This window comes from Netta rufina (assembly GCF_964035555.1).
Source record: "Netta rufina genome assembly, chromosome: 9".
Classification (NCBI taxonomy): domain Eukaryota; kingdom Metazoa; phylum Chordata; class Aves; order Anseriformes; family Anatidae; genus Netta; species Netta rufina.
In genome coordinates this window covers 15,316,150-15,331,567 of record NC_140132.1, presented here as the reverse complement: position 1 = coordinate 15,331,567, position 15,418 = coordinate 15,316,150, and the positions used below count along the sequence as shown (strand labels likewise).

The 15,418-nt window shown below is 41.5% G+C and overlaps 1 protein-coding gene across 1 annotated transcript in view; it reads left to right on the top strand.

The window, feature by feature from the left end:
- OSTN (osteocrin) overlaps positions 1 to 15,418 on the top strand; it is a gene marked incomplete at its 3' end in the record, with an annotated part of 71,982 nt that overhangs the window by 27,563 nt on the left and 29,001 nt on the right. The window lies entirely within an intron of this gene.

The following is a 15,418-nucleotide window of genomic DNA, read 5'->3' as shown; positions in this document are numbered from 1 at the left end:
CAGTCTTTTCAAAAAGAAAAGACACAAATCTTTTTGAGGAGGAATAAGGCACAGAAAGTTTCCGCCCAGAAGAAATGTTTCAGAAATGAGCATCTCAAAGCAGGGTTATTACAATAGACACTGTCTTCACTCTCGACAGGGTTTGCTCACACTAAATTCAATACTCTCCATGTTCCTTGGCCAAGTGGTGGTGCTCACTGATGTATATGCTGGAATAAAATAGAGATGAGTATTTTTGCAGCTAACCGCTGGCTGAACCATCAATGTTTCTGCACTGACGGAGTGAGAGGAGTGGAGAAGAGGCATTCTTATTAAATAAATTGCTCCTTCTTTCCTGCATTGCAGGTGATGTAGGGATGGGACTAAATCTTCAGTTCTGTCATCTTTTGCTTGTACAATCTTGCTCTTTTCTCTTCAACAAGAGCAATGTTAGGCACATGCTGATAGTTTTAAAAAGTCATAGAGCATGTAATAGCTGATAAAAGCTTAAGTGAGGCTAGGTCTCAGGGAACATAACTGGAGTCTGAGTCCCCATTTCTCTGCTCCCTGAAGGGAAGATGGCCAAAGCTGCAGTCTTGTTCTCTGGAAGCAGTACTCAGACATGAAGGGATGGGAAGGAGAGTGGATAGCTGTAACCCTTCCTGCAGAGAGGCCGTGCTGCCCTGCTCCAGTGAGGTACAGCTCACCCTGAGTACAAACTACTGCCTTAGGTGTTACATAGCAGTGGCACGGGGCATCTGGATCGACCTCAGAGCAGGTCCTGGAACAGACGGTGAAGATGCATGCCCTGGCATACAGCGTGGTTATCAGTCAGCACCCTACCAAATAGCCCAGATCAGAGTTTCGTGTCTCACATGATGAATTTCCATTTGCTTCAGCATCAGGTGAGGGCGAGGTGACCAGGCCCTTAATCTGCCAGCTGTGGCAGCCTCTTACCTGAGCCCTGCTTAGCTGCTGTGCACTGACAGTGTATGGCAGCTGTCTGCCAGCCAGAAGACGATAGAAGAGAGAGTTGAGCACAGCAGTGTGTGTTGGGGGGGGTACAGGTGGGCAGGAGCCCTTCTCTTGTGGCCTCAGGGAGCTGCCTGCCTGCTGTAGCAGACCCCGACGAGAACAAGCACAGCCATCTCTGCTGCTAACGTTTACAAGCAACTGATCTCTCTGTAGAAGTGCCATAAATGAAGAAGAGCAATTTTGTGATTAAAAATACTAAAATCTTCCATATGGGAGAAAGAAATTTTCTTAATTACTGTATATTTAGGGTACAATGAGAAAAATAAACAGAGCAGTGTCCAGCTGGCTGAAGCACAGAGCAGAATGAAATATCTGCCCCATCTATAAAGGCACGAACCTATAAAGTGCAGATGACAGACTGAAGTCTCAAATCTTCACTCCGTTCACATATATGGAAGTTTTACATTGGCTTCAATGAGACCAGAACCGGGATTTGGCTCACAGGAAGGAGCATCATCCAAATGAGGATAAGCACATGAGTCAGAAGTCCTGGGTTGATTCCTGCTTTTCCCACTGTTTGGCTGATTTCTTTACTGCTTTCTGCCTCAGTTTCCCTTATTTATCACAGTGTGCAACAGATTGAGGATTACTCTTACCTTACAGCTGTTAAGTTATAAAGTACTCATATTACTTAGTAAAGCTTAACTTACACCTATGATGCTTTTTCTTTTTAGGGGACTTTTGAAACTCCACTAGAGGTGCAATTTTGCTAGCATAAAGCCAGTTTATATCACGAGGATTATCAGCTTCTGTCTGTGTGCCTGGCTCGCTCTGCTCATCCCCAGCAGTTGTGTTTGTAAAAGACCACAGCATCACTTACACTGTAGGTGTTCAGGTACAGAGAAGCCACAGTCACTACTTTGAATAAGTGTCCTGATTTTTTTCAGAAAAAGGAGGGGAGCAAGGAGCTTTCCATTTCCCCCATGAATTGTAGGTTGGTTTTGAGAGGTGTCCAGCTAAAGAAGCTCTGCAAATGTAGCTCCAAATAACACAGGGTCACCTCTGCAGGGATATTGCTGTGGTTAGTACAGGCACCGCTGTGACCATCTAAGGACTTAAATGTATCCGCATGGCTTAAAAGATAAAGCAAAGCGGGAGAAGCCACTCAGTGGATATGGCTTCGTGTTATTTTTGGATGATTCCAGCTTTTCTCTGAAATGCCATCTTTGTGCTTAGTGGATGGTTTATCTGACTGTATTGCTGTGGTTGGAGTGCAATGCATAGGACAGCATAGTTTGTGTTAATAATAATAATTAATAAGAAGGCAGTAACAGTAGCAATTGTTATCCCTCGATTCAAGCATAGCATCTTTGCTGTTAAGACAGATGGGTTTGTTCTGAACTCCAGAGACTGTCACTTTTCAAAAGTGTTATTTTCTTATTTTTTTCCTAGCTTTATTATTTCAAGATCCTAAGATTCCTTGCCAGTCCTAAATTATCTTTTTTTATATTTATTTGGCTTCCCATTGAAACCATCCATTCATCCAGTTTCCATAAAACCCCTAATAACTATTTTAAAGCTTTTGTTCTTGGCTCTTTCCAAACCCATAAATACTGGTTTGAAAACCCAAGCTGAATTCTGTGCAAATAATCCTCTCTACCACCCCTTCTCCTCTGGTTATAAGTGGGGCCTTCATTATTTTCCTTCCCAGCTCTTGTTAGTTATCAGTGGTCCATATACCCCTTGGCTGGGGGCAGAGGGAAAGGTAATGGTGGAAAAGGTAAGGAACTGACAGATGGTATCTCAGAGACATGTTGGAAGCAGTAATAAATCAAAGTAGCAGTAGGTATATTAGTTAAAACATGTTTTCACTCCAGATGTCTTTTCTTCCTTCTTTAGCTTAATCCTATCTTAAGCATATGCATGCCCCTGAGTGAGGAGGGAATTATGCTTCCATAAGAGTCAACAGATCTCATTTTTTGTGTGGCAGACACAAACCAAGCCCAGCACTAGCACCACTCACTGGTGAGGGCATGGGGAAAGTCCTGACAGCCACAACTTGCCCCATGAGATCTTTAAGCTCATGAAATATTGCAGTGCTCTGATAAGAGGAGTAATCATAGCTGTGCACTGAGCTGTTGCGTAGCTTGTCAGATTGTGAAGGATGTTGTGAAGGATGGATCAGTAAAGCTGTCTTCTTTGCAGCATATCAGTGTCTTGGGGAGATATGGCTCTTTACAGAGCTGCATTTTGGACAATAAGCTAGCCTCAGGATCTTTTTCCAGAGAGTAAGTCTTGCCACTGATATCTAGGATGACATCTGCTTGTTATGGGAAAGTTTTGTTCCTGTCAAAAAGCACACTCCCTTATCCCTGAGAAACTCCCTGGTATGCTTGTACCAGTTAAGTATGGAGCTCAGTCAGGACACAGATCTTTCATAGACTTGGTGCCAGGTCTGTCAGAAGAGGATTGGGTTCAGTCTCCTTTCTTTGTGCTGTGTTGACTTTTCTTTGTGTCGTGTAGGTGCTAGGGTGCTGCATCCTGAGTGTGATGGACTTTCCTTGTCACAGCTTCCATAGCCATGGACACCAGATTTATTGCAGCTAACCAGAGCCAGCCCTTTACTTAACAAGTACCTGAAGTGAAGTGAACTCAGCGTTAAATGTCCATCTCATGTCCTTTGCAGATGCTCAGTCTTGTCGATCCATCAGCAGAGCTGTTTTTTCAGAAGCTAACCAGTGTCAGAAGTGGGAGGCCAGACCTAGAGCTATTGAACTCAGTGGAGAAAAATCTTCTGGAGCCTTGAATCCTCACCAAAGATAAAAGTAAATCTTCCAATATGCTTTTTCTACGTAGAGACACTGAGTGGGGCCTCTGGCCAACATCTGAAAAACTGGGGCCTAAAATTAGGCCCCTAGAATACCAAGAGCAGTGAGTGATTCCAACTGATACCAAGTTAGGAAAAAGGGCCTGAAATAAACAGATTCCTCAGTAACCAAGATCCTGTTTTTGAGACAAGTGTTCATTCTCACAAATCAAAACAACAAGAAACCAAAAAAAAAAAAAAAAAAAGACAGAAAATGTCAAATCAAATCCCAGCAACCCTATGATATTATCAACCAAAGCATGTCTTAATAGAATGTTTTCCAAAATTCCTCAGGGAGTACCAGTGAGCCGTGAAGGGGATATTGCTCTTTTTTGAAGTATTAGATTGGGGTTTTTTTGGAATGCACTACATTTATTCATGTGTCATATTTGCTCTTCTGTTAAGTCATGTATCTGCTGTATAGCTCTTCTTGTCTCTTGTGAAGTTTCTTCCCTTCCCAGGCTTATGCTATAAGATATATCTTTTTTTTAAAAAAAATCTTTTTTTAAAGCATTTTTCTTGTCATCTTTCTGGCTTTGTGTTGGGCAGCATGATTGTCTCATTTGGCAGGTAAAGTAAGAAGACAATTAGCAACAGTGAATACACTGTCAAGAGGATAAGACTGATGTCTGGGAGTTATCTTGCTTTAATAAGCGTGTACACAAATTGTCTGTTGCAATCCTGTTCCCTGGATTGCTGGGGCTACTGAAATGTAAGTGTCTAAAATCTTAATAGGAATGACAGCAATCCTGAGAACATCTCAGAATTCTTTAGAAGTAGCACTTGGATCTGGTTTTCAGCCTTCTTCTAAGGTCGTGGTAGTGTTCTTTTGTTGTTGTTCTGTTACATCCCAAATGTTCCTAATAAACGTATCAGGAACATTCTGGATGAATGACTAAAGCAATAAGGTGTAGGAAGTCTTAGACAATTATTAGCTGTTTATTATTGTATACGCAATTGTTACAGGGGATTGAGCACCTAGTATGTATATATTGTTTTACTTGAGTTGCTGTCCTGTGCCAGTACCCTGCTTTTCAGTGAAGATCTCATTGCAGTTATACAATAAGAAGGCAGTTTCTGTCCCAGGAGACCATGTACCTGCTTGGCACCACACGAGGGGAGGGAGGCTGAACCTTGTAGTTCCCCAAAGTGAGTGGGTGTAACTTTGCAGGCTGCTTTGGGCACCAACCAACTTTTTTGTATATACCTGTGGAGAACTTAAGAAAATTAGTGTGATTACTGGCTTAGTTTTCATGCTTTTAATACAGGTTGAGTAACTAATATCTCTAAGAATATGCACCTTGAAATCCATGTATGAGGAGGAGTGTAGAGGGCACCCTAAATTTTTGCAGCAAAGAAAAATGATGTCTCTCTGTGATTTTTCATCTCAGTTCGGCACAACATCATTTCTAACAAACATTTTTCCATTTTTTTTCTGATGTCCCATGCTACCAGATTGCCCTGGCAGCTGTAGACAGGGAAGATCATAAAAAACTGAGCAAAAATACTCTCAGGACAGGAGAAGTGCTATACATAGCCAATAGAGTCTGACCATCCTTATGAAATCGAGCAGGAGCTTCCTTTTTTAACAAGGCATCTGAACAAGGGCTGGACTCCACTGCAGTCCATGCAGTCCACCTCTCTGTAACTAGAGAACTCGCTAGTCCTTGTAAATGGGGCATGGTAAGAAGCTGAATCTTCCAGAAGCCCTACTGGCAACTTGCTTTGCAATCTAATTAAAAAGGGAGGTGGTCAGAAACTAGAGACTGGCACTGCTGCAAAGCCCTCGATAGACCCTGACATAGAGAAAGGGCTTTTCCTGACAATCCACTCAGTTGATTTTTTTCCATTTTAAGTTCAAGCGCAGTCATGGTGGCTATAGTGACTTGTTCTCTCCAGTGTCAGTTTATGATGGAACATAAATGTAGTTTTAAAAATATATATTGGGTTTAAATGCAGCTCAAAATGTCAGCATATTACTCTGTGGTCTTGCAACAGCAGAGTTCTAATAAAATCACAGCTATTTAGCTTCTGGAAGACAACACAGAGAATGATACTCCACTGGTATTGTAAGTTATATTTTCCCTTTATGGCTCTGGCAGATTTCTCGAAAGTTCAGTGATGTCCAGAGAAAAACTGTCTTAAAGAAACCCGAACTCTGCCTAGAAAGGAATCCTGATGTTACCTAGATGTGGATCTTCCTCATGCTAATTCTAATGGAATGCTTTGGTGATTGAAGGAGTTTTTATGTGTGTTTGTGTGGTTGGGAGAGTGTCCCATTCCTCTCTTCCATCCCCATTCAAGAAACACTCTGTTTTAGTAAGGAGATATTTCTACTTTTAAGATTTCCAAGGGAGTCCAAGGCAATGTATGCATAGCTCAGCTACAATGCGGGGTAGTGCCCTCTGTGCTGAAGTCTTTATGGTGTCTCTGACACCCTTTATGAGGGCTGGTGGGACAGACTGGGACCCTCCATCCTGGGAAAGTGACTACATGTGGCAGTATGATAGATGCCAACAAAATCACGGGGTGTGGTACCCCCAACTCTTTGCCACTGCTGCTGTCCAGCCTTGAGACTCAAAAGTCCCCTTTCTCCACTTCCTAACATCTCTGCAGTTTCTGCCCTCTACACCTCCTTCATTCTCAGCTGACAGCAGCTCTCAAATAAGCAGGCATGTGTCTGATGTTGTTGGGCAAGTCCTAGGGCAATTTGCTTCTCCCCCTTGTCAGCTTGTCCCCCTTGCAACTCTTTGTAAAAGTTAGGTGCTGTCTCCCGCTCTCTTTTCCCTACCTGCTTCAAGAAAAGCTGAGATTTTTCCACAGTGTGTATTTGTTGCTTTACCTCTCTTCCATTCCCTCCCAAAATGTTGCTCATCACCAGTGATTCACAATGCATGGCTACCTGGATTGAGCTGCCCTTGGAACGTAGGACAATCTTAGACTGGAGAGCTGAAGTTGATTGAGAGGAAGGTTTTTCAATCCATGGGACATTTGAAGTCATGGAGAGCCCACTGCAAGTCCTGTCTTGGTTAGGTCCTTGGGGCAGCCTCCTCAGAGGGAAGAGGAGAACAACCAGAAGCTAACATCTCTGTCTTCCATGGCAGGTTGCTGGAAAATGAGCTCTTCCTTCGGATGATAAAAAGTCAGATGTGTGTGTCATATAAATCATATAATAATCAGCTCTTATGTGAGATTGATATTGCAGTTGCATGAAGTAGGTTTCTTATACATTTCTTAATTTCTTACCTAAGGAAGTGCTGAATTATCTGACTACATATTCAGACTGGATGCCTCTGTTTTAACTTAACAAAAGTTAATGAACGCTGACTTAGTAAAATGTTAGCATTATCTGTAGAGATCAACTCAAGATCTGGTGGCCTGATGCTCTAGGAGTCTATTAGTTCTTCAGAAGTTGCTTTTCACCTTAAGTAACTTACAAGCAGTTTCTTACTGACATCCAAGCAGATAAATATGTGAGGTTTTCATAGGCATAATTTGTTGGGTTTAATTTGGTTCTTTCTTTGAGCAGTGTATGAAAGTGAAATACAGTGAGAGCTGGGTTAAATTTTTCAACTCTTAAAGCTATTTAATGTAAAAATAAACAAGATTCTGGGCAGAGGAAGGGAAAAATATTTGAAATCATTGCAGGAAACTTAACATTATTTTCAAAATGTGGACTTGCATTTATTTTCCATCAGAATAATCAAATTTTGAAGAAGATATTGTAAATGTTAGGCTACTAAAAATCTCTCAGCCTTTTCAATGATGGGGGTAACATCCTTGCATGTCATAGCAGCTTCCAACTTTACCTTCCAATCTACTTCTTCCTTTAGTTGCTTTAAGCATTCCTTTACTCTTGGACTCATTTCTCTTCCTTTACGTTTGTATCAGCCCTAGCACCATTACATCTCATGACATTCCTCTTTTGTCTCTGTACAGTGTCATAAAAGCACCATTAAGGAACCCTTATAGTTTATCCTGAGACTGCAGAATCTCTTTGTATACAATCTTTTCAGTTAACACTTTGGAGTGCATCACTGAGGGTCTGCAGTACTTGAAGGATTTGTGCCAGCTAAGATATGCAGCAACCCACTTTAAAATCATTTATTAAAATTTGTTTGAAACATAAGAAGTTTGCCTTTTCTTGCCTCAGCTTTGTTATGGACTGTCAGCTTTCTTCTGTGAAGGTAATGGACACAGTGTTGATGAGTCAGGCTTCAATAGAGCTACGCTGATTCATACTGGCTCAAGATCTAAGCAAGTTCAAAGGCATGTGGCATTTGGAGTTGGAGCAGGAACCTTAAATCAGAGGTCTTTTCCATCTGTAACATGTGGGTATGGCAAGAAGGTTATCCATTGGAAGGCACATGCGGTGTCGTAAAAAGATAAGTGCCGCTCAGTTCTTCTGTTTTGTGGGTGCTGCAGCTAGCAGAACCGTTGCCTAACTAGAATGCCATGCTGTTTCTTCTGGATCCCAGTGAGTCATGCTTCTGTCCCTAAAAACAGGGAATGCAGTGTTTCCTTCCTTTCTTCAGGGGCCTTGTCTCCTTCATCATCTGCAAGGAAATACTGTCCCTTTGCCAGGCAGAAAAGGCAAGTCACCACATCAGCTTTTCAGCCTGGAACCAGTCCTGGAACTGGTGGAGCTCAGGCTATGGTAAACCAGGAAGCATAAGTCATGCCTTTGCTTCTTATGATCGAGGTGGCAGCCAGAATGCCAGCTTCAGACATTTCCCTGGCTTTCTGCTTGCTTTCTGCCACATGGGCGATGTCTCTAATGTAACACTCACATCCTGTATGTATTATTGTCTGTCTGTAGGTACTCAGACATGCAATTGTGTTCCAGAATTTAACACATCCCCACATCCTGTCTGCCCAGGGCACTCTGAGCCTGAAGGGATGTAATACAGTTTTGCTTAGTCTGCAGTGGAGGAAGGTGAAGCTGAATCAGGTCATCCTGTTGCAAACTAAAGACGCACAAACAAGAAACACTACAGTCAGCTAATGCACAGTTAAGCTGTGGTAACTTAACTGTACCCAAAGCCTTTGACTGTAAGGCTGTGAAACAGGAGAGGGTCTTTCCATCCTGTTCATACAGCTCTGACACCATATGGCAGGACTGTGATCTGTGTTTGGGACCACAATGAGCAGTAATGTAATCCTGCATTTTGCTTAAAACTGCAGCAAACATCTTGTGTGGAAACTCTCTTACTTTGAGAGCACATGAAGAATTGGAGGGTGAGTAATTTTCTACCTGAGCCTTGATTCACAGCACAGCAGGAGAGGGAAGGAGCTGGAGGACTGCCTTGCTCCTGGAGGAGGTGCAGGAGAGCATTGGTGCTGAGCTCTGGAGGTGAGTTGAATCCCCTGGTCTGCCGTTAATGAATGTTGGGTGCCTACTGCCAACAGCTCCAGGAGGACCAGCAGAATGTGACACTTCAGATGATAAGGCTTTCCCAAGGTACACATGGCCATGGACAAACACAGCCCAACAAACAGGCATGGTGCAACAAACCATCTTTATCCTCCACTGTGCATGGGGGTAGAACAGATTCTGTTCTGCTTGTCATGCAAGCAAGGTTGACTTGTCATCTTCGGCTTTCTGCACAGAGAAGCTAAATCTCTGCTGCCCCTTAAAGCTCTGATCCTTTAGTGAAGGCAGAGGGACCTATTCTTCCCTGCAGGTAGTATTCCTATGAAGTTCATCAATGCTCATTTGAAGTATAAGGCATAAAAAAAAAAAACAGAATCTAATACTGACCCCACATGATGGCCATGGGCAAGGGTTTGCCAACTGTATATATGGCAAAGAGAGACCACAGTCGCAGCAATTAATTTCTTGCCTGAGGGCGGAATAGCAGACTTCCTCCACTCACACTTAATACGGAGCCAACCCCTTTTCCAAAAGCCAGTGTGCTCACGTTACACCGTGTTCAAAAGTCCTTGCTGTTCTCAGAATATTTCCTTAGCTCGTTTGTCCAGTGAGGGGCACAAGGGAAAGCAATTACTGCAGCAAAGGTGGAAAATGGAGGTAACGGTTCAATGTAATCACCACCCCACCGTGGAGAAAGCTACATCTCTTCTAACCACAGAGGAGGTGTTTAGTGCTCCAGCTCAAAGCAAATATTTCCTCATCACTCAGCAGCAGTTAGGCAGGACGTGCCAAAGCCAGACAGGTCTTGCAGCATGAGGAAAACAAGAGCTGCATGGAACTGTCATCAGCAACAGGAGTCTTACAATTTAGACTTGGCTCTTCTGGCTGCCCTGAAACAGACAGGCCACATTACACAGACACGGAGATTAAAATTCAGCAAACTTCAGTGCAGAGCTAGGTGTCAGTCATTGCATTTAACTCTTTGAAGACTGGGAGTGACACTTGTACTCTTCTTGCTAAGGCCTGAAGGAAGGAGGAATCCTCTCCAGAGGCAGCTGTGGCTGGTGCAGAGGGTCCCTTCTGCAGCCCTGCTGGGTGCTTTTCTTGTACAGCTGTAGCTACCCTTAGCCCTAACTCCGTGCGAAGAGTGGCAGCCTTCTTCACCTGCTTTGCCCTGGGATGAGCCCCTGCTCCTGTGGTATCAGGGACCAGGCTGGATTTTATGTCTTCCAAAGTCTTTGTATCTGGCTGACAGAAAGGAGATAAACCAGGACAGTCTGATCTCTTTCATATTATCTATATCTCAATGAAACTTGCTGTATTGATTCTCATGATGTTATTCCTTGTTTGTACTGAGGTCAGGACACAGCATACTGGATTTATGTCATGAACAGGTATGAAAATAATTTTTCTCCAAGTGCTTGTGTTTATAAGGTATTAGGTGATAAGAGTTTCTTGGGAGAGGGCTGCTATAGCCTGAAAGAGTTTTAAAAAGGTAACTGTTTTGAAGACTCCAGCATGTTAGTTGAATTATGATGAAACTCCTAATCTAGTCCCAATGGTGGAGATCTTGTGGAATATTAGAATTACATTGCTTTAATGGAACGAGTAAAGTGAACACCCAGTGAGAACACAGGTACAGGCCTCCATCGCTTCGTTACTTTAACTAAGGTATAGCTTTTGCCTTTAGAAATGAAGGCTTGAAGATTATCAAGTCTTGCTTCCTCTATTATGGGCAGTCACATCAGATCATACCACTTATGAACTGATCAGAACCAGGAAAAGTTGTTTGCTCTTTTCAATGAGCAGGGTCCTGAATATTGAACTGTGTTTCTGCTGGCCAGATATAGTTAGGTTAGTCTAAGAGATGGTGTTTTATTCATGAATATATTGCAACTTCAGTCCAGTTTGTGACTAAAGACTTGATGTAGAGGTTGCTGAAAGAACGCCATCCAAAAGAGAGTTCAAGAAACTTCAGGATAAAATGTTGCTTCTCTGCAGGTTGACCTGTATCTTTATATACTCTGACACCAAACTGTGCTCATATGCAATGACTTTCCAACATGGATGCTATATACTGGATGTCGATGCCCAGTATGTAATTTTTTCAGAGATGTTATTTTTTAAGTCCCGAAGAAGCTATTAACAAGATCTCAATTACAAAGGATTTGTACAAGTAGCAATTAAAAATGTCAGATATTTGCTGTATCAAATGTCAAGTCACATACATCTGTTTAATGAAATCGGTTTCCAGTAGAGTCCATAACATCATCAATGACCTAAATAGTACACCTGACAGCTTGTCTGCCATCCCAAGATGTAAATCTGGGTAACTAATGGTATATTGAAGAAGAAAAGGTCAATAAATGCAGAAATGTGTGGAGAATCTAATCTTTCCCTGGCACTTATAATTCCTCCCTTTTCACTGTTCTTTCCTTTTATAATTTGTCACATTAAACTAGTTACGCTTGGCAAGAGCCTGATCAGGGCAAGTTTCCGATAAAGCTGCAGCCGTTCTCACTACACAGCATCGGATGGACAAAGGCGATACGTGACTGAAGATCTGGGAACACTCGAGGGGAAAAGTCTGTTTTGGAAATGGAATTTAAGAAGGAGCCATAAATACATGTAAATATATTACATTTGAGTAAGAGATGGGAGAGATTACACAAGTCAATTATCTCTTCACACGCAATTAAAAAGGTTTCTGATGAGCTTGGTTTTGTTTGGAGCAAAACTGCTACTGCTGAGAACAAAGCTGTCTGAGGATTCTGAGCACTAGACCTGGTAGCCTTTCCATCTGCCAGTACATTTTTTTCCTTGTAGTGTGCTTAACACTTTGCCCAGTCCAGAAAGAAATGACTCAGTCAAAAGGACTTTCTCCATCTCCCTTGGGTGATTATTCCACAGCCTATTAGGTCTCCCCATTAGGAAATATTTCCAGCATCATTTTTTCTGTGCTTACTTTTAAATTATCCTTCTGTGGGTAGGTATTATCCTAAACAATGCTCTTCCATTCTTAGTGTTTCCATTTCTTCTGGACTTGTCTATGGTTATCATATACCCTACAGCATTTCACTGGCATTCAGTTGAGCTGCAGATGTTTAATGTGTTTAACCTTTCCTCGTGTGCCAAGCATAGGACTGGCACTGGGATATTTATACACCATTAAACAAGGGTGGTGACTGTTAAATGTAATTACTTTCTTCTCTTTATTTCATGGTAAAGGTTGTGCTAAAGAACAAGGGCAGCTTCTATTCTGAACTACACGGAAAAGGTGCGACTGCTAAACAAGAATGACTTATAAACAGACTATATATAATAATATGCTAGTTCAGTATCCACCCTTGATTTACGTCCATAGGGGAAGCAGTTAAATTTAATAGATGCCAGCCTCTCAAACAAAGACATTGCATATATGGGCACATACAAGAAATTCCAACCAAACTGATGAATATTATCAGGTTTACTAGTATTCTGTATTTTAACTGCAAAGAATATCTCTAAAACCACCAGAGTCTTTTAGACTGTGGGAAACATTGCAAATGTTACCACACTATGTCTGGATGCATAATATGTATGTGTTTTTGTATCTCAGCATATTTGGGTTTCTTTGAACTTTAAGATTAACTCTGAACGTCTTGAGTATACAAAGCTCACTTTAGGGATAATTATATCATCACTGTATTGAATATTATCCTAAACTGCTGATGCATACTGTTTACTTGAACTCAAAATACATTCTTTTGAATTAAAGGTAGGGATGATAACATTTATTTATTAAAGTTGAAAACAGTTAGCATTTGCCTTTCTTTGGTTAGTTATAAATTTACTAATCTTGAAGTCTTTGGGTTGAAATTTTCCATGCCAACTCTGCTGAATGTTAGATGTAAATGTTATGATTGTTTCAGTTAATATTTTTAAGCCATCTCTGAAAATAAAGAAACAGAAAAATGCATTATAAAACTGCAAGAGCAGTCATACCAGGTCAGACCAGCCGTCTGTCTAGCTCAGTGACAGTGGCCAGCACTGCAAGCTTATTTGACACTTCCTTCATATATTCTCGCAACCTCCAACAATTTGTGGCTGAGGGATTTTAGAACCAGACACGATATTTTGTACTTAATAGTCTTTGAGGGATTCTCCTTTGGTGACTTTGTTTTTGAATCTGTGCAAGCTTTTGGCATCTAGAATATGGTGAGGAGTTCCACTGTTTAAATACACACTAGTTGAAGACAGCTCCTTTCTGGTTTTTGAGCTTATTTCCTGTCATTTTCAATTGAAGGTCCCAAGCTGTTGTATTGGAAGCAATCATTTAGAAGGCCTGTATCTGCCAAACCCTATCTCAGTCCTCATTTCAGAGTAGTAACAGTCAGCTCAGAGCCCTTTGCCATGCAGACAACTAGAAATATTTAAGAATGTTTCTTCCTCTCTGCATCACTTCACACTTGAATCTTAATGTCATCTGCTCTTTTTCTGGCCAGACACTCCATCGAGTCGTCCTCATCTGAAATTTCTCATAATCATCCCTAAACACCTGGAATACCCCATTATCAGTAGTGAAGTGTCTTTTTACTAATGTCTGTCTTTTCTAGATCATTGCATAGAGCGTATTTTTGTCAAGATAGAAGTTTTAAGTTTTCTTTGAGCAGCTCTTACCCTTTCACATGATAGAAGAGACGCTTCAAGTAGGAGACAGTATTGCCATAAACGTGTTTTGTTATTGCCACCAGTATCACAAGATGTCATGGGTCGTGTTAAAGGGAATGCTGCAGAAGTTTAACAATAATTAAAGAAACTATGGATGTTGAGCTTCACTGAAAGATTAGTCCATTTTATTTATATAATCTTAAAGACATTAGATACCCAGGATCAGAAGATCTTGCCTGAAGAATAAAATAGCAGACCCAGCAGTGACTGAAATTGAGAGAGACTTCTGCGACTTGCTCAGAAATCAGTAGGGTGTTATAAAAATAATGTCCCTGCATTAAGAATGAATAAGAACAAGTCCAGGGCAGCAATTGAGTGAATGGCTAACTATACATGCTGGAATAAACATTTTCAATGGAGATACATATGCTGAAATCGAAAACCAAACTTAAATGCTTCACTGGACCCCTTAAGGGATGGCATAGTCTGTGAATATGGAAAATATGTGAATAGTTTGCAATGTATGAGCAGGGGTAGGTTGAAAGTAACCTGTCTATCAGAATGCTTCTGACTATCAACCTTGACTGATCATTAGTTGTTTGCTTCATTTTCATGTATTTCTCCCAGAATCCCTTGTGGGGGTCTTCTGTGGGGGGTCTGTTTTGGCCCCTGATGAACCTCATCAAAAACTATTAACAGGATTTTTTTTTTTTTTTAAATAAAGTCTCTTGATCGCCTCCATTCCTTCCTCTCCTTCCTTTCCAGGAGATCTGTTCCATGCAGCCTGTGGAATTTTGGCTTCTCATTCCTATCTGGAAGAAAAACAAATTTCAAAATGCTGGAATTTCTCACAGATCAGAAATTCCTTTTTCCAGATAATTTGACACGGAAGGGTCCTAATGGCTTCTGTGGCACTTGGACTGCCTGTGTAGAATTGCCAGTTAGGTATCACAACACCTGTATGAAGGCGGAGGGACTGTACAGCAGCACCCCTCTGCCACCTTGTACAAGGTAAAGCACCCCTCTGCCACAGAAATGATAGCTGGGGCTCCTGAACCTCCTTTTATCTGGTCCTTTGTTAAATCTCTACTAGAATATTATCTGCTGTGCTGAGTCAGTTTAAATTTTCCAGCTGTAAAGGTAGCGGATATCTTTGTTAGAGATGGGATTCTCAGAAGTTCCTAAGAGAGTCAGCTGTCACTTCTCAGCAAATTTAAGTGGGACATTTCAGCCCAAGCCTGCTGGTGAAAGGGAATTTTGAGGTGTGCCAGAAGCCATTGTTCCTTCAGATGATACTTTTTCCCCAACATAAAAGAAAAAACAGAAGTGGGGAAGACTCCAGTTACTAGGAAAGGAATGAAAATAGTCCCAATATGTCCCTTTACCCAGTCCCTGAAGCTATTGTTTCCACTTTCAGTGTGTTATTTTTGCTACATAAAACTGTCCTCCTTCTGATAAATTTCTTGGGAGAATGGAAGATGACTGAACTGAAGTAGAAGCAGGGATAAGTGGGGACAGGAAGTTCAGTTTATGTGGGTTGAAAAAAGAGAATATAAATCAGCCCAGAAGAAATG